This window comes from Notolepis coatsorum (genome assembly GCF_963971535.1).
Source record: "Notolepis coatsorum genome assembly, chromosome: 3".
Classification (NCBI taxonomy): domain Eukaryota; kingdom Metazoa; phylum Chordata; class Actinopteri; order Aulopiformes; family Paralepididae; genus Notolepis; species Notolepis coatsorum.
Window position 1 is genome coordinate 69,909,118 of NC_140167.1, and position 27,619 is coordinate 69,936,736.

A 27,619-nucleotide genomic window follows, 5' to 3' on the forward strand; every position below is an offset into this window, starting at 1 on the left:
TGGAAAACGAAGACCAGGATTTTGGAAACGTATGTTATGTCAGTCTTTTCATACGGAGCAGAAGCATGGACGCTGAATGAAGAGGCAAAGAGGATGATAGACTCTTTTGAAATGTGGACACTGAGGAAGATGCTGAAGATAACATGGAAGGATAAGATCAAGAATGAGGAGGTACTGAGAAGAGCGGATATGCAAAGGGGACAGCTGCTGGAGAGGTTGAAAAAGAGAAAGATGGAGTTGTGCGGGCATGTTCTGAGAGGATCCAGCGGGGAGATGTTCAAGAAGGTGGTGATGGGGAAGGTGGATGGAAAGAGAGGAAGTGGAAGACCAAGAAGAGGCTGGGTAGACGATGTCTGTGATTGGAGTGGAGTGAGAGGCGGAGTCACGGAGTTGGAGAGAAGAAGTGGGGACAGAATGGGTTGGAGAGTGATAGGCAACCTTCGGAACGAAGAAGCCACCTAATGATGATGATGGATAGAATTGAGCCTTGAGAAAGAAAGAAGCCTGAAACTATATTGTGTACTTAAAACAAACTCAAATAGATTCAAATTACACACGAAATGTCTTTAGTCTTTAGTCAAATGTTGATACTGGGATGTCTACATGATTGTGAGTCAGTTGCCTTCAGTGAGTGTTGTGTTTGTATTTGAATGCCTATTCTGAAGTTCTTAATCTTGCCCAAGCCAAAGTGCCCCATATTATAAAAAAAATTAAAGGTGCTGTAGATCAGCGGTTCTCAACAGGGGTGCCGCGGAGAGCTGCCAGGGGTGCCGCAAGATGCCTGGCAATGTGTCTTTAAAAATATAGAATGACAACAGTCTTATTTTGAAAATCCTATAGCAGGTCTCATTTCTGCCCACGCGCAGCTCCAGCTATAATAACTAGGCTCCGACAGCTAGCAACGTTCAGGTCATTATGATACTTTTATTTTGAAAATCCGTGGTGTCGTGACTCATATCCGCTCTACAGCACACAGCCAATAAGGATGCATCTCCACACAGCAGGCTGAGCAGTAGCGTCTCTCAGCTCAGCAGCAGTAGCGTCTGGATCTGGAACGCGGACATTGAAACAGAGCAAGGATAGTGTTTTCGCGACCCAAAACAAATCCCTGCTGTTTTATTCCGCAACGGGTCAAATGCATATAACATGCTTTGCAATCCTTGCCATTCCTTTATGACCACGTCGTGTTTAAGACCGGAATTAATGTCCTGTTAGCATAAGCTAACAACAAGCTAAAGCCCTGTTCAGAGCGACAGAGAACAGCAGGGTGGGGACTGGGAAGGAGGACTGGGAAGGAGGGAAGCATTCTCCCTCTGTGTGTGTGCGTTTGAAAAGATATGATGAAGTCAGACGACTATATTATATTGATAGTAAATGTACTGAGGGTGGACAGACAGATGGAGTTGTGCGGGCATGTTCTGAGAGGATCCAGCGGGGAGATGTTCAAGAAGGTGGTGATGGGGAAGGTGGATGGAAAGAGAGGAAGTGGAAGACCAAGAAGAGGCTGGGTAGACGATGTCTGTGATTGGAGTGGAGTGAGAGGCGGAGTCACGGAGTTGGAGAGAAGAAGTGGGGACAGAATGGGTTGGAGAGTGATAGGCAACCTTCGGAACGAAGAAGCCACCTAATGATGATGATGAATAGAATTGAGCCTTGAGAAAGAAAGAAGCCTGAAACTATATTGTGTACTTAAAACAAACTCAAATAGATTCAAATTACACACGAAATGTCTTTAGTCTTTAGTCAAATGTTGATACTGGGATGTCTACATGATTGTGAGTCAGTTGCCTTCAGTGAGTGTTGTGTTTGTATTTGAATGCCTATTCTGAAGTTCTTAATCTTGCCCAAGCCAAAGTGCCCCATATTATAAAAAAAATTAAAGGTGCTGTAGATCAGCGGTTCTCAACAGGGGTGCCGCGGAGAGCTGCCAGGGGTGCCGCGAGATGCCTGGCAATGTGTCTTTAAAAATATAGAATGACAACAGTCTTACTTTGAAAATCCTATAGCAGGTCTCATTTCTGCCCACGCGCAGCTCCAGCTATAATAACTAGGCTCCGACAGCTAGCAACGTTCAGGTCATTATGATACTTTTATTTTGAAAATCCGTGGTGTCGTGACTCATATCCGCTCTACAGCACACAGCCAATAAGGATGCATCTCCACACAGCAGGCTGAGCAGTAGCGTCTCTCAGCTCAGCAGCAGTAGCGTCTGGATCTGGAACGCGGACATTGAAACAGAGCAAGGATAGTGTTTTCGCGACCCAAAACAAATCCCTGCTGTTTTATTCCGCAACGGGTCAAATGCATATAACATGCTTTGCAATCCTTGCCATTCCTTTATGACCACGTCGTGTTTAAGACCGGAATTAATGTCCTGTTAGCATAAGCTAACAACAAGCTAAAGCCCTGTTCAGAGCGACAGAGAACAGCAGGGTGGGGACTGGGAAGGAGGACTGGGAAGGAGGGAAGCATTCTCCCTCTGTGTGTGTGCGTTTGAAAAGATATGATGAAGTCAGACGACTATATTATATTGATAGTAAATGTACTGAGGGTGGACAGACAGATGATGTTGATATTTAAACATAAAAAATACAATACATAAATAAATGTATCCATGATCATCATGCAACATAAAACAATTGCAGGAACGGTTTGTGAGAGGAAGGTGTTTTAGGTTGCGTGTTCCAAAAAAATTACTTAAAGTTTAAAGCTCAATATATAAAAACGTGGCACTTTAGAGTGAACAGGAGGTCTATTTGTATTAAAAACAAAAAGACAGGACCGGAAAAGTCTTTATCGTATGTAGGGGTGCCCTGGAATATTTTATTGGACACAGGGGTGCCTTGGCAGCAGAAAGGTTGAGAACCCCTGCTGTAGATGACATTTTTATCTAGAGCAGCGGTTCCCAAACTTTTTTGGCCGTGCACCCCCTGTCACCTCCCAACCTAGCTGACGCACCCCCCAATGGGTTTCTGTTCGAAAAAATTGTTGCTGGTCTCCGTGCACAGATTTTATTTTTTTATTTTATCTCTTCCCACGGCGACTATGGATAGGGAATTTCTTTATTTAATTAAAATGTTCACGACAACATGGATGCATGTACTCTGCCAGCATGTTTAATATCCATAATAATAAAGGGTTGACTAAGATTTTTATAATTGTAATTTTTTTTTTTTAATTGACCACCATTAGCCTTTTCATGTCACGCACCTGAGAAACTGGTTCCTATACACTACTATACAATATACAATTAGCTATTTTAACTCTTAATGTATCTAAACTATACTATTAGTAGGCTTAGGCTACCTCCTTCCTTTAAAGTGAGTTTCTATTTTTTTAAGTGATTGTTGTTAATATATCCACAAAGCTTTTAGAAAGTTGTGGAATAAAATTATTGCATTACCCAAAATCAATTTAGTTGTTTACATGTTGCCTGTATGTATCCCCTCCCTACTTCCCATTTCCCCACGGGGAATACACCTGATTGGATAAATAACATGATGGTGCTCTAGTGTGACATCTAGTGGCTAAATGTTATCTATAGCACTTTAAAAAAAGAAAACATTTATACACATTTTAAAATAAATGTAAACTAAACTGAAGCTAGCAAACCCAGGCTTTTTTTTCTTTTTTTCACACACACACCACACATTAGCACATACACCACTCTGTTACCCTACTGTTTAATGGTGTATTCACACCTGGATCATTCTGTTTGGGCATATGTAACTTGCTATTCTCAGAACTGCCCTATGGCATTATTTTACTCTGTCTATTATATTTGACTAACTGTTTTATTGCACTACACTATTGCACTATTTTGCTACTCTTATCATTTTTAAATGGTCTATTTTATGTGTGACGATCAAGCCGAGAACAGGGCCTGTTGGATCGTAATGTGGGGAGCTGTGATCTAGTGTTCTATGTCTTACCTTGACTTTGTCTGTTTTGCTCATCTTATGCCTGTCTTTTATTTGCTGTTGTGAAGCACTTTAAGCTGTATTTCTTGTATGAAATGTGCCATACAAATAACGTTTATTATTATTATTATTATTATTATTATTATTATTATTATTATTATTATTATTATTATTATTATTATTATTATTATTATTATTATTATTATTATTATTATTATTATTATTATTATTATTATTATTATTATTATTATTATTATTATTATTATTATTATTATTATTATTATTATTATTATTATTATTATTATTATTATTATTAGTATTATTAGTATTATTATTAGTATTATTATTAGTATTATTATATGTGAACACAGCATTCACACTTGGATGTGGAACAGAACAAGAGAAAGGGTTGTCTCGTACCATTTCCACTTCGACCCTGGAGTGGGTCGTTTGAGGTGTGAAAACCACCAGACCAAAAGCAGGAAAAGACCCGCAAAAATCATGCATTTAATTAAACTGATTATGCAGTTTTTGTTGGACATTTTCCCATGTATTCCCAAAAGTGATTTTTTCCCCCAATCATAAGGTTATTATTTTCACTGCCAAATAATAGCCAAATAATGTTGGGATACTAAACAAATACCTAACCTTGCATGCATAAGTCAGGTGACGGTAGCCTAGAGAATGGTGCATCATTAATCACCAACAATGAATTGGAAAACATTATACTGTATGTGATGGACAGTAGGGCTGACCTCAACTAGTCGAATAGTCGACTAATCGATCGAAAGGAGCCGTAGTCGACTGCCAACCTCTTAGTCGAATGCAAATATTTTTTAAGAGCAAAAATGCCTAGAAGCGTGGCTAACGCTAATGGCGTGCATACCAGCGAGGCTAACTGCCTAAGAAAACGGGCACAGAGGCACTGAAAGAGGATTTCACACACAGATGTATCCATCAGTGGACCAATTGCATGCTTTCACAGAGGACAAGAAGCCTTCCGGTCGGGGGGTTCCAAAATAAAAGAGCGACGTCTATATGACATTATCTAACGTTAACACAAACCTAAACTAACTTTAGGTTAGTTGTAACGTTAGTTTAGGTTCGTGTTAATTAGATAATGTACAAAATAAACGTATTTACGCTGCTATAGACGTCGCTCTTTTATTTTGGAACCCCCCGACCGGAAGTTACCCTAGTTATCTGCTTTAGTGTCCGGTTGCTGGTTAGCTCCGTTAGCGTGCAGTATATCAAGACCAGCCATGGGAATACTGTTTTCTAAATTGGGGAGGCTTTTAATCGTCAAGGTAAGAGGATTTTAAGTCATGGTATCCATAACATTCAATCGGTTCGGATCATTTGAATGAAATGAGAACTCCATGAGGACTCCAGCCACCCGAACAACTGCCTCTTTGAACTGCTGCGGTCAGTCAAGCGATACCGGAGTCTCAAGGCGAGCACAGAAAGACTCAGAAGAAGCTTCTATCCCCAGGCCATCAGGCTGCTCAACGAACAATAAACACTATGCAACAACCATCAAATGCACACAGCACACACATCCACACGCACACACTCACTTTAAACAAACAACACACTGCAGCACCCACTCTCCACACTTTAGATCACCTAAACACACTTTATATTTATTGGTAAAGGATTTGCACTACAACTCGTACACCTTACTGTAAATTGTACCTAAATTGTACCTCATCCCATTTCTGCTTTGCACTATATAGTATTGTATATTAGTACATTGCATAGTATATTGTATATTGTATGGTAACTCAGTTACTTCTATTCTGCATCGAACATTGTACATATGTCTATACTGAACACTGTGACCTCTATTTTTACTTCTTTTTACATGCTACTTTATTTTATTTCATACTTATCTTGTCTAGCACAGTCTATGGAGCGTAACAGTAAGAAGCATTTTGTATAAAAGTATTCTGTACTTCTGTATGACAAATATTAAAGAAACTTGAAACTTGAAACTAAACAAACACTGCGTCACGTTAGAAAGTAGCACTGACATCACTGCGCCCAGAGAGGAGTGGTTAGGCAAAAAATAGTTCCGAGTATATTTGCTTAGAAAACGTAATTGTCTAATACAATAATTTTTTATTTCTCCACGTGGTAAATACACAGGTCACAACATGTTTACAGGAACGTTTTGGAGTTGTATTTGGAGTGTATTTCGTGACTGTAGGGCACTGTAGGGAACGTCAGGGTACAAGTCTGACCCACTTCCAGTGATGAAGCTAAGCTAACTCCAGGGAAGATGTTAAATAAGCTAATTTCCCAAAATGTTGGAGTTTTCCTTTAACAATTGTTTGTATTGAGCCGTACTGTATTCTGCAATCTGTTAATAAAGTTTTCAATCAATCAATCAATCAAACCTAGATGTTGAATCCTGTAATCAGTCATATATTAATGTCAATTGTTTCCAACTCTCAAGTGGTCACATGATGGCTCAACTATTATTATTGTTCATGCCGAAGGTTTACACCTTTGGGGTGGCTTAAAGTTTGCTGGGTGAACACAGAATGATCCAAGGGACAAGTGCAACAACTGTATCATTGTATCCCCTGGATCAGAACAAAGCAAACAAGCTACAGGTGTGAGAACGCCCCGAGTCAGACACCATTAATATAGTTATCACACACTCAAGTGACATTTTAATGCAAAACAGATCATTACCATACAAATCAAAGCATTACCACATCGCATATATACAGAAGAGAACACTTATACAGACATTGCACAAGACACACACACATACATATACACACATTCACATAAGTACTGATACGATATGATCATTTAGAACCTACAGTACACGGCAACCACCGTAGCAAGGGGTTTCACCTTATTTTTACAACCATGCTCATTGTAAATATATTGTAAGTCAAATGTACTTATTTTCACTTACCTTACCTCAAGAAGTTGCACTTGTTTCATGAAAATATGACATGCTTCAAGATTCTTATACTTGTAAGATTATCATAATTGAAGCTCTAGTTTCAAGGATGTTTTTTTTCTTCTGGTTTAGTGGTTACTTTCTGTATTACTCCAAATGCAACAAGCGGTCAGCTAGAGTTTTCAGGCAGCTCCTTCGCTCAGCTGTGTACAAACACACACAAATACCCCTGTCCTCACCCAGCACTCTGAATACACTGATCTGTAGACGCTGCTCTGTAGACGCTGATCTGTAGACGCTGCTCTGTAGACGCTGCTCTGTAGACGCTGCTCTGAAGACGCTGCTCTGTAGACACTGATCTGTAGACGCTGCTCTGTAGACACTGATCTGAATACACTGCTCTGTAGCCGCTGCTCTGTAGACGCTGCTCTGTAGACGCTGCTCTGTAGACGCTGCTCTGTAGACGCTGATCTGTAGACGCTGCTCTGTAGACGCTGATCTGTAGACGCTGCTCTGTAGATACTGCTCTGTAGACGCTGCTCTGTAGACGCTGATCTGTAGACGCTGCTCTGTAGCCGCTGCTCTGTAGACGCTGATCTGTAGACACTGTTCTGTAGACGCTGATCTGTAGACGCTGATCTGTAGACGCTGATCTGTAGCCGCTGCTCTGTAGACGCTGATCTGTAGACACTGTTCTGTAGACGCTGATCTGTAGCCGCTGCTCTGTAGACGCTGATCTGTAGACACTGTTCTGTAGACGCTGCTCTGTAGACACTGATCTGTAGACACTGATCTGTAGACGCTGCTCTGAATACACTGATCTGTAGACGCTTCTCTGAATACACTGATCTGTAGACGCTTCTCTGTAGACGCTGCTCTGTAGACGCTTCTCTGTAGACACTGCTCTGTAGACGCTGCTCTGTAGACACTGACGCACCGGAAGCACATTTGGTGGGAATTATATGCGAAGCAAAAAACAAAACAAGGTCGCCTTTCATTCACTGGGCCTGTATGGTATTTCAAAGCGCTTGGCTCAGCCAGGCCTGCATCCAACGTGAAACCCGAAACACAGATTTTTACACAAGATGAGCACTTTCTCAGTCTTCTTGATGTCTGATGGACTGCATTTATATTATATAGCATTAATACAAGTGGGGCCTCAGAGCTTTTTTTTTTTAAATAGATTTTAATGACAGAAATCCATTACAATATTTTCTTAACTGAAATTGTTCATACATTTCTATGACATAAATGTAATGTAATGTAAAAGAAAAAAACAAATTCAAATAGTTTCAATATCCATTCTCTCCTCACTATCTATAATTATGCCAATTGTATGCAAATGTTATGCCTATGTCTATTTTGTGTCTACATCACTGCTGTGAAGCACTTTACAAAGAAAGTTTATTATTACTATTATTACAACTTATTATGCCTCACATTCACACAGACATTCACACACCGACGGCGGAGACAACCATGCAAGCTGCCAAACCTGCTCTACGGGAGCAGTTAGGGGTTACGTACAGTATCTTGCTCAAAGACACTTTGACATGCTGTCGGGAGGAGCCGGAATCAAACCGGGAACCTTCTGATTACCAGACGACCGCTCAACCTCTCCTGAGCCTCGGCCACCGTCGCCCCATGTATCCCACCCCACCCCCCCAAGCCATTTGTGTCACACACACACAACCCCTTTGCGATGATCAACGCCCAACGTCTCGCCAGTAAAAGCCAGAGCGTTAGGGCTCCCTCCATCTGAACCGCTCAACAAGGCATCTCTGTATTTTTGGGAACCAGTCAAATTGAACTATTAACAGATTATTGGTGGTTGGAATTAGGGAGGGAGGAGAGGGCTGACACTTTGACAGTGCGGACCATGAGAAAGGCCAGATGACCTGACCCACCTGGTCGTGTGTGTGTGTGTGTGTGTGTGTGTGTGTGTGTGTGTGTGTGTGTGTGTGTGTGTGTGTGTGTGTGTGTGTGTGTGTGTGTGTGTGTGTGTGTGTGTGTGTGTGTGTGTGTGTGTGTGTGTGTGTGTGTGTGTGTGTGTGTGTGTGTGTGTGTGTGTGTGTGCATGCATGGCCCGTACAAACTTGCACAAGGTGTTTCCATTCTGTTAAAGGCTATAGCCGTGGTTTTACAGGCCGACAGGTCTTTAGCTGTCATCGCCGCTAGTCGACCACCAACACAGCTGCCGAGACGTAGGCTGCACCAAACATACCGATGCACTGAGCAACACGGACGCAAAATACACACAGTTCCTCCACCAGTGTACTGTGTGCATAGACCGTCGAAGAGTATGCAAGTTTATTGTTTATATATATATATATATATATATATATATATATATGATTGTATGTGTATCTGTACGTGCATACACGTGTGCATACCGTGTATTTAGCTTTACGTGTGTGGATTCTAACGTGGTGTGTGGGGTGTGAGTACATGGTGGTGCTTGGGGCAGGAAGGGAGGGGGGTGTGAAGGGTTAAACCCAGTTTGTTTGAAACAGGCTTAACCCTGCTTCATATGAACCCCCCCTCCCTCACGTTTGTTCCAGAGGGGCCAGGGGCCACCAGCGACTGGCCTGAAACCTGAGAGGGTTTCCTCGCTCCTCAAAATGTGTTTTGGCCTGAATGACGCTTTTTTTTTTTCTTTTTTTTTTTAAATGAAATTATCCACCCAGACGCAAAGCTGTTTTGAGTTTCTAGTGCGCCGACTTTCTCAGCTGCTCCTCTGTCTGAGAACGCAGATAAACCCACCCCTTCTGTCCCCCTGGCCATCCATCCGTCTGTATTAGTAAAGCGCGAATTTCGCCACAAAACTGGGGAGAGCTTGTGGCCACCTCCACCTCCCCCATGCAGCTCTCCCAGCTAGATCCAGACTTGCGAAGACCTTGCTGGTGCCTCCGCCTCTTGAAAGCCCCTGTGCAGCTATCCCAGCGAGGTGCAGATGTGCGAAGGGCTTGCTACTACCTACCCCATGCAGCTCTCCCAGCAATATCCAGACTCACAGAGAGCTTGCTGCCCCCTCCACCTCCCCCATGCAGCTCTCCCAGTGAGATCCAGACTCATGGAGAGCTTGCTGCCCCCTCCACCTTCCCATGCAGCTCTCCCAGTGAGAACCAGACTCACAGAGAGCTTGCTGCCCCCTCCACCTCCCCCATGCAGCTCTCCCAGTGAGAACCAGACTCACGGAGAGCTTGCTGCCCCCTCCACCTCCCCATGCAGCTCTCCCAGTGAGATCCAGACTCACAGAGAGCTTGCTGCCCCCTCCACCTCCCCCATGCAGCTCTCCCAGTGAGAACCAGACTCATGGAGAGCTTGCTGCCCCCTCCACCTCCCCATGCAGCTCTCCCAGTGAGATCCAGACTCACAGAGAGCTTGCTGCCCCCTCCACCTCCCCATGCAGCTCTCCCAGTGAGAACCAGACTCATGGAGAGCTTGCTGCCCCCTCCACCTCCCCCATGCAGCTCTCCCAGTGAGATCCAGACTCACAGAGAGCTTGCTGCCCCCTCCACCTCCCCATGCAGCTCTCCCAGCAAGATCCAGACTCACAGAGAGCTTGCTGCCCCCTCCACCTCCCCATGCAGCTCTCCCAGCAAGATCCAGAATCACAGAGAGCTTGCTGCCCCCTCCACCTCCCCCATGCAGCTCTCCCAGTGAGATCCAGACTCACAGAGAGCTTGCTGCCCCCTCCACCTCCCCCATGCAGCTCTCCCTGTGAGATCCAGACTCATGGAGAGCTTGCTGCCCCCTCCACCTCCCCCATGCAGCTCTCCCAGTGAGATCCAGACTCACAGAGAGCTTGCTGCCCCCTCCACCTCCCCATGCAGCTCTCCCAGTGAGATCCAGACTCATGGAGAGCTTGCTGCCCCCTCCACCTCCCCATGCAGCTCTCCCAGTGAGATCCAGACTCACAGAGAGCTTGCTGCCCCCTCCACCTCCCCATGCAGCTCTCCCAGTGAGATCCAGACTCATGGAGAGCTTGCTGCCCCCTCCACCTCCCCCATGCAGCTCTCCCTGCGAGATCCAGACTCACAGAGAGCTTGCTGCCCCCTCCACCTCCCCATGCAGCTCTCCCAGTGAGAACCAGACTCACAGAGAGCTTGCTGCCCCCTCCACCTCCCCCATGCAGCTCTCCCAGTGAGATCCAGACTCACAGAGAGCTTGCTGCCCCCTCCACCTCCCCCATGCAGCTCTCCCAGTGAGATCCAGACTCACAGAGAGCTTGCTGCCCCCTCCACCTCCCCATGCAGCTCTCCCAGTGAGAACCAGACATGAAGTGTCTTTGCCTGTCTGCGAATGGTATCAAGCTAACGAGAAGGCGCGCTTGCCAGGTTCTCAAAAGCACGTTTCCCGCTGCCAAGTCTGTTGATGGACGGGGCTATGTCACACATGCTAGGAGTGTTAGGAGGGAACTTCTGGCCTATTTTTTTTTTTATTTTTTTTTGCGAGTACCTGCAGGTTTGCACAGTGTGTACAGTGGGGTATGAGCGCTTGATATTCCAGAGTACGTCTACTCTCTTGGACAACCAGGGACCCACTGTGACAGACTCTTGAGTTATGAGCACACGGCACACCTTAGAGAGGGACTCTTAATACGTCACTCACAAAACATCCAGATTGAGAATAATCATCTGGACTCCACAGCGAATTTAATCCAATAGCCTTGTCCCTCGAAAGCCACAGTGGATTGGAGAGCACAAAAGTGTTATTAAATTAACAATTGAGAGTTCTTTAAATGTTTACGGATGGCTGTTGGACTCCGATTGAGTCGCTCAGTTCAACAGCATTGCCCATCAACGGCACTGAAATATACTTACGCGGTACACTAGCACTAAACCACATCACATATTCAACTAAGCACTTGAGAGCTATTTACATTTTTCTACCATGGTTAAGAGATGGTTGCTGTCAGAATATATATATCAAAACCAGCCTGCTTGGTGTCTTTCAGCTCCAGGGATATGCTCCTATCCATAACAGCTCAAACATGCAAATCTCTGTTTGTTTCTCCCTGTCCGCTCTCATTTCCCCCTCTCTCTCCCCCCACACATCATCATTCTATACGCAGCGTTGACACGGAGAAATCCTGCCTCACCCACATCCAAAACAATAGTACAGTTATTTTGTGAATGCATTAAAAACAACATTCTCGGAGGCGGGTTGAGGGCTGCTCTCTGTGTTTATGTCACTGTTTCTCTCTCAGTAATTACAATCCATTTCCTTGTCGTTTTTTTGTGTGTTTTTTCCCCCTCTCTCCCTCTCGGGTCGCCTTGATGTGGGTAGAAAAGAGGGATGAGGGAGGGAGGGATGGAGAGAGAGCGAGAGCGGAGGAGAAGCAGGCCGGAAGAGAGCGAGAAAGGAAAAAGGGAGTTTGCGTATTAGTGTGGATATGTGTGTGTGTTTGACTGTATGCCTCTGTGTGTACAGTATGTGCGTGCGTGTGTGTGCGTGTGTGTGCGTGCGTGCGTGCGTGCGTGTGTGTGTGTGTGTGTGTGAGATATGTGTGTTTGTGTGTGCGTATGTGTGTGTGTGTGCATATGTGTGTATGTTTGTGTGTATATGTGTGTGTGTGCATACCGTACTGTATGTGTGTATGTGTGTGTGCGCATGTGTGTATGTTTGTGTGTATATGCGTGTGCGTATGCGTATGTGTGTGTGTCTAGAGATAGAGAGAGGAACAGAGAGAGAGAGAGAGTTCCTCAAAAGCCTACACATGTCTGACAGTGCTAATGGGAGAGAGCCGTCAACGAGGCCCCTACTGGTGCATCCCCACGCTGCCGGAGTAAACGTCCTCTCGACGGCGGCTGTCAGAAGAGGCTACGGGAGCAGAGAGTTGACAGGTGCTTTGGAGCAGCATTTCCTTTGTCTGCCGTGTACAACGTCTCCTCTCACCTCCTACTGCTTCTGTTGTTGTATTTAATTTTGGGTGTTTTGTTTTTGCTTTTTATTCTTACGCCGCTACCCAGCAAACAAACGTTGGTTAACCTCTGTACTGGAGGTTGTCATGACATCTATGAGCGGAGCTGATAGGTAATTTGACGAATAGAACGGACAAGCCCAAGCGGTCCAGTACTGGTACGAGATTGATATCACGCCATAAATAGATGAATACAGAACGTATTAATTAATGTTGCGTTTCAGCACTACCTTTGTTTACCAATGATTTTACGTGTTATTAGCGGAATTATGAGTTGATAAATATCTCTGCGCATCCCGGCGGAAACCTGATGAATTAGACAGAAATAAAGGAAGCTGGCATACATGTGTAGTCTTTTGAATGAAGAGACCCAGGGCTTTCGATGGGCTTTCGTATTTCATAAAACTACACTTCCAAGCTCACGCCAGCCCCTGTCAATCATCTGACTTCCAACATGAAGTTTTCTTTTTTTAACGTTATTTTCGGGATCATATCTCACTGGTTGAACAAACCTGAACGTTATTGCCATGAAATAGAATGTAGCTACATTATGTTGATCCACCACAATAGAACACATTGAATTACATAAGTCTAACCAGCTAGCACTAACGTTAGCTTTTTTTGCTCACGACAACTTATGAGGCTGTAACTGAGTGGCGAGACTAAACAAAAAAGATTAAATCGAAACTAAACAAAAAAGACAAAAATGAAAATGCTCAGACCTGTAGTTGACTAAAACTTGACTAAAGAAAAATAGATAAAGGTGACTAAATATGATGAAAATGAAAAAACATTTGAGACATGACTAAGACTGAAACTAAAATAAAAGATTGCTGACAAAATTAACACTGCCTGGGCCCCGTTCCACGTACCTGGATAACTGAGTTAGCCGGATAACTTTAACTGGATAACTGAGTTAGCCGGAATTTCCGGTTCCCCGTACGTGGATTTTCCAAATCACCATGACAACAGATCCAAAAGTTTGAGCCTGGTCGAAAGCAGAGTTTAAGTTCAAGTTAGCCTGAACCATCGCCACGCCCCCGCAAAAAAGTGACAGCCCGTTTCCTGAAACTATTCCCACAGTCTACGATCTGCATTATACCATTCTGAATTACGTTTTTGTGCTCCATTCTTCCAGAGGGGGCTTTTGAAATGTAAAATAGACCCAAAATGCTGATACTAAATTCACTTTGTCCTAAATAATGCACGTTATATATACCGTGGCGCTCGCTCGGTGCGATGTACACATTATGACGTGGTTATTTTAATTGTAACTGGGATTAAGATGTCTGATGAGATGCGCTGTTTGACGGATTTGAGGAATTGAATGAGCCGTTGACGTCACATTAATGAATGAGGATAAAGAAATAAAACTTCATTCAAAATAAGGAATATTCTAAACACGGGTCTCTCGTTCATTAATGTATAAACAATGAATTTATCCCATCTGGCACAGTGGCCCAGCGGTAGTGCTCAAGCCTGCCAACCCAGTGACCGGGGTTCAAAACCCTGTGTTTCCAATATAATTTTCTTGAATATAATATTAATGATTATACGCCAAAGTAGCCTGGTTTTAAGTTAAAATATTATAAATCTACATGCATTGAGGATGTCATTCTTTATATAGCTCTCAACGTGCACCAAATTGAATTATTCCTATATTGAAAAAAGAAGGAAAAGACTAGGGTCTCGAACACCGGTCGTCTGCATGAAAGTCAAACGAACAACCCGTTAGACCACAGTAGAGATAAGTTAAAGATCGACTATACATCAATCAATGGGTAAGAGAGCCGTATCGTAATTCTGTTTAACAGTTTAACTAATTATTTTCGCTAGCAAGATCTCATTTGATTATTCAATCCAGCAGGCAAGTTTAAAGAAATATAATCTGATTGATTGAGGTAATGAGGGACTTAAAATTAGCCTATAGATAACGCATTTAACTTGTCGGCGAGGCGATTGAGCCGTATTGCAATCTGTCAATAAAGTTTCAAATCAATTAATCAATCAATGCCGTTAGAGAATCAGGATCTCTGCCATCGATACGTGCTGGCTTTTCACCTGAAGCGGCCGCGCGCATTTAGCCTGAGTCGCAAGTCTGGCTTGAGTTAACGAGACTGAATCCACCTTCGAGGAACAGGAAAATCCCGACTTCAAACATCGGGTTAACTGAAGCTGGATAATGACATCTTGATCGACTTAGTTGAACCACGTACGAGGAATGGGGCCCTGGTGTGTGTATTAGTTGTGTCTTCTTATATCCTCATGTGTTTTACCTCTGTGTCAGTTGTTCACTGAACCATGCCGTGAGTAAGTACTATGCATTCCTGTTAAGCCTCATCGTCCCTCGCTGCCATGGGAGATAAGTAAGATATGTCTTTGCTTATAGTTATCGTGTCATTCCTACCTTGCCGTGTTTTATGTGTTATGGAAAGTCTAGCTTTCCCCGCGACTACGTCTCCTTACTGTTTGTTTGGTATTCTGTTTATTTAATCCGTTTTTGGAGACTGAGCTTTCTCCCCTTTTGTTTGTTCCTGTTATACGTGTTCACTCGCTACTCAAAATAAAGAAGATTGTTTTGTTTTGAAAATCAACACCTGCATCCCGTCTCCTCTGATTCTACACTGCACATGGGTCCAACACGTTATCCCATTCGTAACAGGATGGCAACATTCAGTACTGTATCTACTGTACAAAACCCCCTGTAAATAAAAAAAAAATGCACACCTGGTCAATGTTAGCATGGTGTTATTCACTGTCAAAGAAAAAATAAATTAAATAAAAAAGTATATATAATAAACAATTATAAAGTATATTCTCCTTTGGTTCATTACAATTTACTCAAGCCTAAACAGACACAATATTTCTGACACGGGGAATACATTCCCTGAGATCCATAGATGTCCCTAGATACCAGGAACATGCAAATGGGCCTTGTAGAAGTGGAGCAATCTTCCATTAATTAGGTATGTATTTTTAGGCGAATTTTCAGAAAATATGGTAAATAGTAAATGGCTGCTTTTTTTATATAGCGCTTTACAATTTGTTACTTACATTTGACCCATTCACTCACACATTCACACACCGACGGCGGAGGAAACCATGCAAGGTGCCAACCTGCTCATCGGGAGCAATTAGGGGTTAAGTGTCTTGCTCAAGGACACATCGACACGCTGCCCGGGAGGAGCAGGAATCAAAACGGGAACCTCCGGATTGCCAGACGACTGCTCTACCTCCTGAGCCACTGTCACCTCATATGGCTAGGGCTTAAGAGGTTAAAGTAAGTGGTAATTTTTTTGTAAAAATAATAGCTCTACAATCTGACAGCCATCACTGATATAGTGTGATTGAGTGTCTCGTTCAGTAACATGGGTCTCCCAGTCCCTCCCCTCTGCAGTAAACAGGAAATACATGTTTGGTATCCCGTTCACACTATCCAATCAGGATAATAATAATAATAATAATAATAATAATAATAATAATAATAATAATAATAATAATAATAATAATAATAATAATAATAATAATAATAATAATAATAATAATAATAATAATAATAATAATAATAATAATAATAATAATAATAATAATAATAATAATAATAATAATAATAATAATAATAATAATAATAATAATAATAATAATAATAATAATAATAATAATAATAATAATAATAATAATAATAATAATAATAATAATAATAATAATAATAATAATAATAATAATAATAATAATAATAATAATAATAATAATAATAATAATAATAATAATAATAATAATAATAATAATAATAATAATAATAATAATAATAATAATAATAATAATAATAATAATAATAATAATAATAATAATAATAATAATAATAATAATAATAATAATAATAATAATAATAATAATAATAATAATAATAATAATAATAATAATAATAATAATAATAATAATAATAATAATAATAATAATAATAATAATAATAATAATAATAATAATAATAATAATAATAATAATAATAAATTGAATTTGTATTGCACTTTTTGTTCGCTGGGATCCCAAAGTGCTACAGGGTTAAAACATAGTTAATTTTTTTTAAATAATTATTAGTAAAAAAAATATATATATATACAAATAGAACATAGTTAAAAACATAGTATAAACAGAAAATTAAAAACAACAGCACAATAAATGAAATAATAATATAAAAAAAAAAAAAAAAAAAAAAGGTAACAGTCAAAGGCCTATTTAAACAGACAGGAGAACTGCACACTGCAAAAATGGTCTGACAAAAACAAGAAATAAAAACTAGTTTTAAGTAAATGTGTCATTGAAAGTCAAAATTATCTGCCAGTGCAGTAAACAAATCTGGATATGTGGGGTTCTCTCTCCTGATTGGATAATGGGGGAACGGGATATCAGAAAATGTATTTCCTTTTCACTGCAGAGCGTAGGGACTGGGAGCCCCATGTTACTCACCAAGCACTCTATATCAGTAATGGCTGTCGGAGTGTAGAGCTATTTAACACTTAATTAAACAAATAAATACCATTTACAGCACCTTTAAAGATCATCACAGGGAGATAAACTGTCCTTTCCCCCACGGCGGCATATTCATCAGATTTATTATGGGATGTATGACAGCGGTATCAGCCACGCGGCATAGTGGTGCTGAATGGTTTCACATGGTAGCATTAATAGATTGGCTTAAAACATAACATGCTTATAGATCTATCATAATAACCCAGTGGCACAGGGATAAAAACTAAAGTGAGTTATTAAACATGATACGATAGGAAACCACCTCACAGGGTCATTTGCATATCACTCTAGTTCACCTAGAACCCCCGGTGGGGCCGTCTGGGGGCCTTTATCTAGGAACATCCACTATCCTCGCCTGCTATTCACGTTAAGAAAAAGAAAAAAAATAATAATAATAAGTGGTTGCATTATGACACAAAGCCTTATAGTAGCAAAGTGGATTGGAAAATAGTTTTTGGGGGTGGTTGTTTTGGGTGAATATCAATATATGTTGAGCTCTGCACACCAGCTCCATAAACCATATTCAGACAATGTTTCATGACATGACAACCAAGCTAAAGAGTTGACTACACACCGAAGTGCTGAAAAGCTCAAATCAATCACATGCAATCAGATAAAAATGCAATTATTATTCCATTAAAGGCCCAATCCTCGATCACAACATAACTAAAAGGGTAGCCCCACCACTGAAAACCAAAGACAAGCTATAGGAGGTATTGATCAACTGAGCTTTGGATACATGACCCAACAGTAAAGTAGACAATCATGATTTTACTTTATGTGAAAAGTCTGTAAACGTCGAAGTAAAGGGATATGTGTTGTGGATTATTATGGCATTAGTGTTTCCAAACAGCTTTCCATTCCCCATCATACCCGTCAAGAAAATACACCCGAAAATGTCGGCCGGTCAAACAAACTGTAGATTGTACCTTTTAACCATGGAAAGATAATCTCGTATGTAGCACCATTCCACAGGTCCGCTAGGCTGTAAAACCACTCAGTGCCTGAACTGTCTCTGTGTTTCTCGAGCTGGACTTGTCATCATATTGTAGTGGGTCTGATTGATATCGCTGTGGAAACGAGCTGCCATATAGCCGGGCCACATTCAACAGAAGCGTAGCGGCAATAATGCGAGTAAGTCACCGTACTCATCGCTAGGCCGTCCACCCTCCTTCAGAATGATAAGCCCCCGAAAATGTGGCATCTCTCTTCTCCCCGAGCGTTGGAAGTTTCTGCATCCCGCGGATTCTCCTGTTTCTCCATGAATATTCCGGGAGCCTTTCCCAGGGCTTCTAATTACGGGCTCGGAGTTCCTCTCCGCTAGGAAGGAGACACACAGACACAGCTGGAATGTGAAGGATGCTCTCTGGGTAATGTGGTGGGGGGGCATTCTTGGCAAACTACAGGGAATGCCTAGTTTTTATGATGTGTACAGTCGTGAAGGGGATGAACGGTAAGAGTGAAAATGACAGGAATATACAGAGTATGTTTATATGTATGTATATTACTTTAACCTCTTAAGCATCCGGCGGCGGGCCGTCACGCACTTGCGCGCACGTCGCAGCACTTTGCTCTTGTCTGTCGGCTCTGGGCTGCGTTTTCGCCGATCAACCAATACATTGTTGGAAAGTTGAATTTGCCGCCTTTCAATCGTCACCACACTCAACCTATTGCGTGAGCATTTATGCAGGTGAACACCAGGAAGGCTGCAGGCCCAGATGGTATAACAGGACGCATACTTAAGTCCTGTGCAAACCAGCTTGCCCCGGTGTTCACCGCCATATTTAATCAATCCCTGGCGGAGTCAGTAGTCCCTGCCTGCTTCAAGATGTCTACCATCATCCCTGTACCGAAGAAACCCTCCCCAACATGTCCAAATGATTACAGACCGGTGGCACTCACCTCTGTGGTCATGAAATGTTTCGAGAGGCTGGTCAAGGACCACATTTGTGCCTCTCTCCCCAGTGATATGGACCCTATGCAATTTGCATACAGGACAAACAGGTCCACTGATGACGCGGTCTCCCAGGTACTGCACAGCACTCTCTCCCACCTTGACCGTCAGAAGGGGGGCTATGTGAGACTGTTGTTCATTGACTACAGCTCAGCGTTCAACACCATAGTCCCCACCAGACTGGTGGACAAGCTGATCGAGCTAGGCCTGAGCTCCGCCCTGAGCGCCTGGGTACTGGACTTTCTGAGTGAAAGACCCCAGGCGGTCAGGGTGGGGGGTCAGACCTCCAACACCATCACCCTGAGCATCGGGTCCCCCCAGGGCTGTGTTCTAAGCCCCCTGCTGTACTCACTCTACACACACGACTGTGTGGCCAAGTTCAGCTCCAACTCCATTGTGAAGTTCGCCGACGACACAGTGGTGGTGGGGCTGATCTCGGACAACGACGAGAAGGCCTACCGGGAGGAGGTTGAGGTACTGGAACGTTGGTGCCAGGACAACAGCCTGCTCCTGAACATTGGTAAAACCAAGGAGCTGATCGTGGATTATAGGAGAGGACAGCGGGAGACACACACACCACTGAGGATTAACGGGGCTACCGTGGACAGGGTGAGCAGCTTCAAGTACCTGGGGGTCCACATCTCAGAGGACCTGACATGGTCAACACACATAGACACAGTAGTAAAGAAAGCGAAGCAGCGCCTCTACCACCTGAGACAGTTAAGGAAGTTCAGAGTATCGGGGAAGATACTCCAGTCCTTCTACTCAGGAGCTGTAGAGAGCATCTTGACCGGAAACATCACTGCCTGGTATGGGAACAGCACGGCACAGGACAAGAAGGCCCTACAGAGAGTGGTGCGCTCAGCCGAGCGTACCACGGGTATTGCGCTACCTCCCCTGCAGGCTCTATACAACAAGAGGTGCAAATCCAGAGCCTGCAGGATAATGAAAGACCCCCACCACCCCAATAACAGCCTGTTCCAGCTGCTGAGGTCAGGCAGACGCCTGCGAATTCTAGAGACTAAGACGGAGAGGCTTAGGCTAAGCTTCTTCCCCCAGGCCATCAGAGCCTTGAACAATGAACATTGAGAGACACAGAAACTGAACTATCCACACACAAGTACATACACGACACGCACGCTGAGCACGCTCACACACTAGCAGCCACTTTAACACTCATGCCGCACACACGCACACTTATGGCCAGAGGAAAGGCCACTTAAAGCAGTATAACATCAGGAACAGTGTATTGCACTACTAAAGCTAACTAGCATGTCCTATATGCTCTGTAAATACTAATGTACAGATACCGAGATGGCACACCATGTACCTGTTTATTGCACTGTTTTATTGGATTCTATTAATATGTTGTACCACTGTATTTTTATTGGATTCTATTATATGTTGTACCACTGTATTGCACATCGTCGCGGGCAAGACCAGCCGCATTTCATTGTATACCTGTATGCCGTGACAATTAAAACTCTTGAATCTTGAATCTTGAATCTTGATTCCATTCTCGAGTTACAAGACGAAACCTCAGACGAGCGTCATTTGACAAGCCGTTCGGATGAGTGACCACGTCCAGGCGAAAACGATCCCAGACGGGCACTGACAGTGGGGAAATTTGACACAAGAAGATGAAGAAGTCCATTGTTTTGTCGAGAGTCTCTAAATGAATGGCAGCGGATGGCCATTTTAGATAGTAATGTCTAATTTTTACTGGTACACACATTACAAAAACCATTGTAAAACATACATTTTCCGTATGAGGGCCATCGAACGTTAAGAGGTTGAGAGGGAATGCTGTACCGATATCATTGTCTTGTATCTTCATTCGGTCCCCCGGAGATATTAGTAATATTTTTAGGAAAGTTGTGTTTTGTGATGAAAGAAAAGGGGAAACAAAGACACTCGATTTGGAGGTTCTTCTCCTATGGTGGCTGATCCGTGGCCAGCAAGGTATCCCCTACATTCTCTAAAGCCTAGAGAAAACCCGCGTCGAAATTGATAATATTTATTATTGCGTGCGTACATCTTTGGAGACCTATTTCAGAATGTGCAGCGTCTATCCATCTATTCAACTTGGGAACACGGCATCACAACATTCTGTCTGCAATGACGCCATTATTTAGTCTTTGCTAGGTTCAGTGTGGACAATCCAAAGCCGGCAGATTGGGGGGGGGGGGGGGGGGGGAGATTCTAAGGGGCTAATGTTAATTGCATTCAGTTGTCTTGAATCAATATAAATGGCTAAATGGCTGCATTTATATAGTGCTTTTATCCAAAGCGCTTTACAATTTGTTCCTCTCATTTGACCTGTTCTCTCGCACATTCACACACCGACGGCGGAGGCAACCATGCAAGGTGCCAACCTGCTCATCAGAAGCAATTAGGGGTTAAGTGTCTTGCTCAAGGACACTCTTCCTCCCGAGCCACTGTCGCCCCTATACTAATATAGTAAGACCTAAGACACAAGGACAAGATTAAACTCCAAGACAGTATCTCACATGACACTTTGCTTAGGTTGGTATCCGCCATGTTTTATTCAAATCAGGAGGGGGGGGCTGCCTAGTGTGGTCAGTCACAGGTGTTGGGGAAACGGCAACCTGGCACTGGGGTGTGACAACCGTCGGGGGGTGGGGGTGGGGGTGATGAAGGGCCCCCGGCAGCGCCTGACAACCGGAGCTGTCGAGTGGGGCAGGAAAAGTCCCTTATTTTCCTTGGGCCTCTTGGATGAACGATGGGAAGGAGCTTGGTGCACCGGTGACGGCTACAGCGGATGGGGCCCCCAGTCGGCCCCCGTGTCTCAAGCCAGTCACACTTGGCGGACTGTGGTTCTCTTCTCTCACCCAATCCCTCAGAGTCCCAGAGGAGCCCGGCTTGACAGCTCCTCACCCCAGCCCCTGTCGCTGTCGAGAGCTCTGGCAACAGGTGCAACAGGCTCTCTCTCTCTGTGTGTGTGTGTGTGTGTGTGTGTGTGTGTGTGTGTGTGTGTGTGTGTGTGTGTGTGTGTGTGTGTGTGTGTGTGTGTGTGTGTGTGTGTGTGTGTGTGTGTGTGTGTGTGTGTGTGTGTGTGTGTGTGTGTGTGTGTGTGTGTGTGTGTGTGTGTGTGTGTGTGTGTGTGTGTGTGTGTGTGTGTGTGTGTGTGTGTGTGTGTGTGCGTGTGTGTGTGTGTGTGTGTGTGTGTGTGTGTGTGTGCATGCTTGCTTTCAGTCACCCATTCGACCCGCTGTGTTTTCTTTTATCCCCTCAGAGAAACTTGAGTGTTTTGAAGCAAAGTTTGGAAGGCGTGTTACGTGAAATGTTTGCCGACAGTGGAAATGTGTCCCGTGCTCGGATCTCTGAGATACCACGGAACCCAATGACTTTGTCAGATCGGAACCTGACACAGGAAGTACGCAAGACAGCAAAATCCTTTTCACACATTAGCCAATGACCAAAGTCCATATAAGGTGAACCCTTATCTCTCTCTCTCTCTCTTTCTCTCTCTCTCTCTCTCTCTCTCTCTCTCTCTCTCTCTCTCTCTCTCTCTCTCTCTCTCTCTCTCTCTCTCTCTCTCTCTCTCTCTCTCTCTCTCTCTCTCTCTCTCTCTCTAAACAATGCTTCCTCTAAACCTCCCACATTGCAAACGCCCTAACCTTTCCTAGTCGAAAAACACAATATCTCTCTGTGGCAATTAGATGGACCATAAATGCCAGCGCTTTGAAGTCCAAGCCGGCCCCTTGTTATCATTCCTGCTTATGAATATGCGTGTCCTGTCTGTTCTGACTGATCCCTCAGGGGCAGAGAGTAAAGCACGCAGCCCGTAAAGATGAAAAGGAGCCCCGGAGACTGCGCACATGTTTTACCCCTCCATCTCCTTTTGTGTCTCAGATAACCCCCTGAAATCCTTGATGGATGTGGACGTGAGTGAAGTGCAAGTGGCGATATACTCAGCTCCCTGTTCAATGTCTGGGTTGGATTTCAGACAAGGCTGAAGCCCAGCTGGGACGATTGTGTGTGCCTACATTCCTCTCTGTAATAATGGAAAACATGGAACCGGGAGGTCACAGAGGGAGGGAATCTATTAATTTGTTTATACGTTGGACTCAGAACAAGCTAAAAGCCCTCCGTTTATTCATCAATCATTTCTAACCACGACACTAGCGTGGTTATGAGAAAACAATTGAGAGCCAATTCCGTTGCTGGTCACGCCTGCCGTACTGTATCCTAAACCCCCACGCTCATTCAGATATGTCACTGACCGATGCAGCGAATGCGAGGGCTGCTAACTCGTTACAGTACTGTTTGCTTGCCAGTCAGGAGCTTCATGCTTGCATAGGAGCTTGACGCAGTCAAAGAAAAATGCAACAACTCCGTGATTGAGCTAACGGTTACATAGCCAACAACATGTGTTGTGCAGTTACTGTGGGAAGGTGCCTTGGTGACTGGAGGCTGTCTATGGCTGTGTGGCTATTGTTGAGTAGTGTGTGAACACACCCACACCCACACACACACACACACACACACACACACACACACACACACACACACACACACACACACACACACGCACACACACACACACACACACACACATACACACACACACACACACACACACACACACACACACACACACACACACACACACACACACACACACACACACACACACACACACGAGTTGTGGCAGGGGGCCACACATGCTGCTCAACTTGTAAACGCCTGTATCAGCATCAAACGCCTGGCAATCCACAGGCATACTTGATTAGTGAAGGGCAGCTTCTGACGGCAGCCAGACGGAAGACTGCTGAGACAGATGGACATACTGTATGTATTTCCACCAGTGTTGTAGTACTCGAGTCCTTGACTGATTTTCAGGACTTGTGACTCGACTTGGACCTGAGCACTGATGACTCGGACTTGGACTTGGACTCGAGCATTGACTGCATTCAGACTCGGAAGGGGCAGAGGAGGAAAGAAATTGTAATAGGCCCTAATCATTTGGCATAAGATATTGATGGCTATATATTAATACCATAACATTATTTAATTTCGTGCAAGGGCAGACACGTGTGTTCCACCTACATGCAGATTCACGTGGATACCCTCATGTTCATGTTGTGTGCTTTGCTTACACAGATTCTACATACAATTCCAGCAAGAGCACTGCTATATGTTCGATATATACACAAACTATTGAAGGGACAACCTCACACTTCAACAGACATCTCTGGAGTGGACACAACCTTGATGACTTGGACTCTGACTTGGACTTGGGTAATGGGGACTCGACTCGGGCTCTTCTTTGGTGACTCCGACTTGGACTCTGACTCAAACAATGGGGACTCGAGACTCGACTCGGACTCAATATTTTGTGACTTGACTACAACACCACTAACGCCCGGAATACTTTGAACGCACTGTACTGCGAGTTTAGTGGCGTCAGCTGAACATAGTGTCTGCAGTGGCGTAATAACAACTTTTATAGCTGATTCATGGTATTAATGGGCGTTTGAATTTATTTTCAATTAATTCAAAGCAAATGAGAAATGTAAATAGGGTATCCAGCATAGAATACATCTATAATAATAATAATATCTCGGTTTATAATACATCTATTGTCCAGAATATAATCTCAGCATATAATACATGTATTGTCATAATGTAACTAAGGTTTATAGCTGATTTATAGTATTAATTGGCTTTTGAATTTCAAATGTATTACCAAGTGCAACAAATTCCCAATGTTATACATATTTGATATGTTTTGCGCAGCAAGTCGGATTGGTCAATAGAATAAGACATTTAGAAGCACATTCTCATCAACATTCCTCTTTCCATCTTATCGTGATTGGCTCTGCCTTTGGAAAGGACTGGACACCCTTTCTTTTGTTGTTTACAATTCCTTGGTTTTGTTTCCTAATGACTTATTTGAAAACCAATTAGTTTCTCTCTTGGATTCAATTACCACCATGAAAGCCCGGGTGCTATCTTGCAGTCAGCAATAATAACACAATAATTGTTTTTCTTTCGTTTTTCTGTACACTGCCGTCTCCACCCCTGTTGTCTGTTGTCTCTAATCCCACTCTGATGGCCTTGGAGGACGACGCGCCACGTTGACTTGACTCATAAATGGAGTGACCGTATCACTCAGCGGCAAACAAAATGTCCGCCGGACTCGCCTTTCATAAAAGAGGCCAAGGAAACTTCAAACGACCCCCTCTACTTGAGGACACCAGTCCAGAGCCCGACAGTGTGCGCCCGAGATTCACCCTGCTCCTCGCACGCTCTGACATGTGTGTCGTGGTGTATGTCTGTGTGGTGTGTGTGTGTGTGTGTGTGTGTGTGTGTGTGTATTTGTGTGTGTGTTTGGGGTGGAGGGCTTGTTTGAGCATGTGCGTAAGAGAGAGTGTGTATGAGTGTGTCTGTGTGTGCATGTGCACGCTCTGACGTGTGTCGTGGTGTATGTCTGTGTGGCGTGTGTGTGTGTATTTGGGGTGGAGGGCTTTGAGCATGTGCGTAAGAAAATAGAGAGTGTGTATGTGTGTATACGTGCATGTGTGTGTGCATGTGTGTGTGTGTGTGTGTATTTGGGGTGGAGGGCTTCGAGCATGTGTGTAAGAAAAGAGAGAGTTTGTATACGTGCATGTGTGTGTGCATGCGTGTGTGCATGCATGTGTGTGTATGTGTGTGTGTGTGTGTGTGTGCGTGCGTGCGTGGTGTGTGTGTGTGTGTGTGTTCGCGCTGTGTGTGTGTGTGTGTGTGTGTGTGTGTGTGTGTGTGTGTGTGTGTGAGTGTGTGTGTGTGTGTGTGTGTGTGTGTTGTGTGTGTGTGTGTGTGTGTGTGTGTGTGTGTGTGTGTGTGTGTGTGTGTGTGTGTGTGTGTGAGAAGCGGTAGGAATCTGGAAAGCGTCACTAGTGCACCACCGCTGTTGACGAAGTGTGTGTGCGGCGCCAGCGCTGGCCTGAAACGCTCTCAGACAGAAGGGAACGGGCTTGTAATGAGGTTAGACCTGAAACAAACGGGATATTCAGACATAATAACTGCCTGTGTCTTGCTTATATCACCACACCAGCTTTATGGTATATTTCACGAAGGCAGACACTCGCTGGAGCGGCTGTTTTTCGAGGACGTAATGACACGTAATGTTTTTCTTAATTTCGGGGAGCACGCCGTTCCCTGGACTCCACACACGTTTTCAAATCGGTTACTCGACACGCTCTCCACTTGCCACTTATTAAGACATTTCAATAACTTCTCTTTCCTTGATAATTAAGGGTAGGAGGGTGTTTGTGCAGCCATGCATGGTATGTGTGTGTGTGTGTGTGTGTGTGTGTGTGTGTGTGTGTGTGTGTGTGTGTGTGTGTGTGTGCGTGCGTGCGTGCGTGCGTGCGTTGCGTGCGTGCGTGCGTGCGTGCGTGCGTGCGTGCTGTGCGTGCGTGCGTGCGTGCGTGCGTGTGTGCGTGTGTGTGTGTGTGTGGAAAGGGGGGTAGGCCAAAGTTTCCTTTTCTTCATTCTTGATTACGCAGACTTTATTTATGAATTTGAATGGATTGCTGATTCTAAAGTCTTGCAGCGTGTAAAGTGGACTTCAGAGCGTTGCTAACTGCTGTTATTTGTAGGTGGTCTGATCACCTTTGCGGTTGGTTGGTCGCCCCTCCTTCACACACACACGCACATACACACACACACACACACACACACACACACACACACACACACACACACACACACACACACACACACACACACACACACACACACACACACACACACACACACACACACACACAACACACACACACACACACACACATGCAGAAACCTCACACCAGCCCACTCACAGGGATTCCATGAGGTAAGTCTAGTAGGTGACTCATGCCTCTGTGACCTCAACACAGTATTCACTTCCTTCGTGGTTGAGGTCATTCTGACCGGCGTAAATCACCACTCGCCTCCATTACATGCTGTGGTTCTGTCACCAAAGTCTCCCCTAAACAGTTTCAAAGCTAATTGCTTCCGACATAAACATGCAGTTATCATATTGATATGCGGTCTGAGGAGGGGGGCGGGGGCTAAATTATGCACAAGTGTTACTTAAAGCTGCACTTGAAACCTGAGAAGTGAAGGCTCGAGCCTGTGGGTCCTGTGGGAAAAAGGAAATAGCTTAAATGCTTTTGAATGCGTGTTAAGAGCACAGAGCATTAGCCTCACATCTGTTTTAGCATAATTACAATGTTGGCCGTGATCCGTGCGAATTAGGTCAACATCGCAACCGAAACTTTTTAACGGCGCACGTTTTTTTTTATGAATATGCAGATTTGTCTGTCACATTTGCATAACCAAATAATATTTCTGTGCGATTTCACGCAAGCAACATC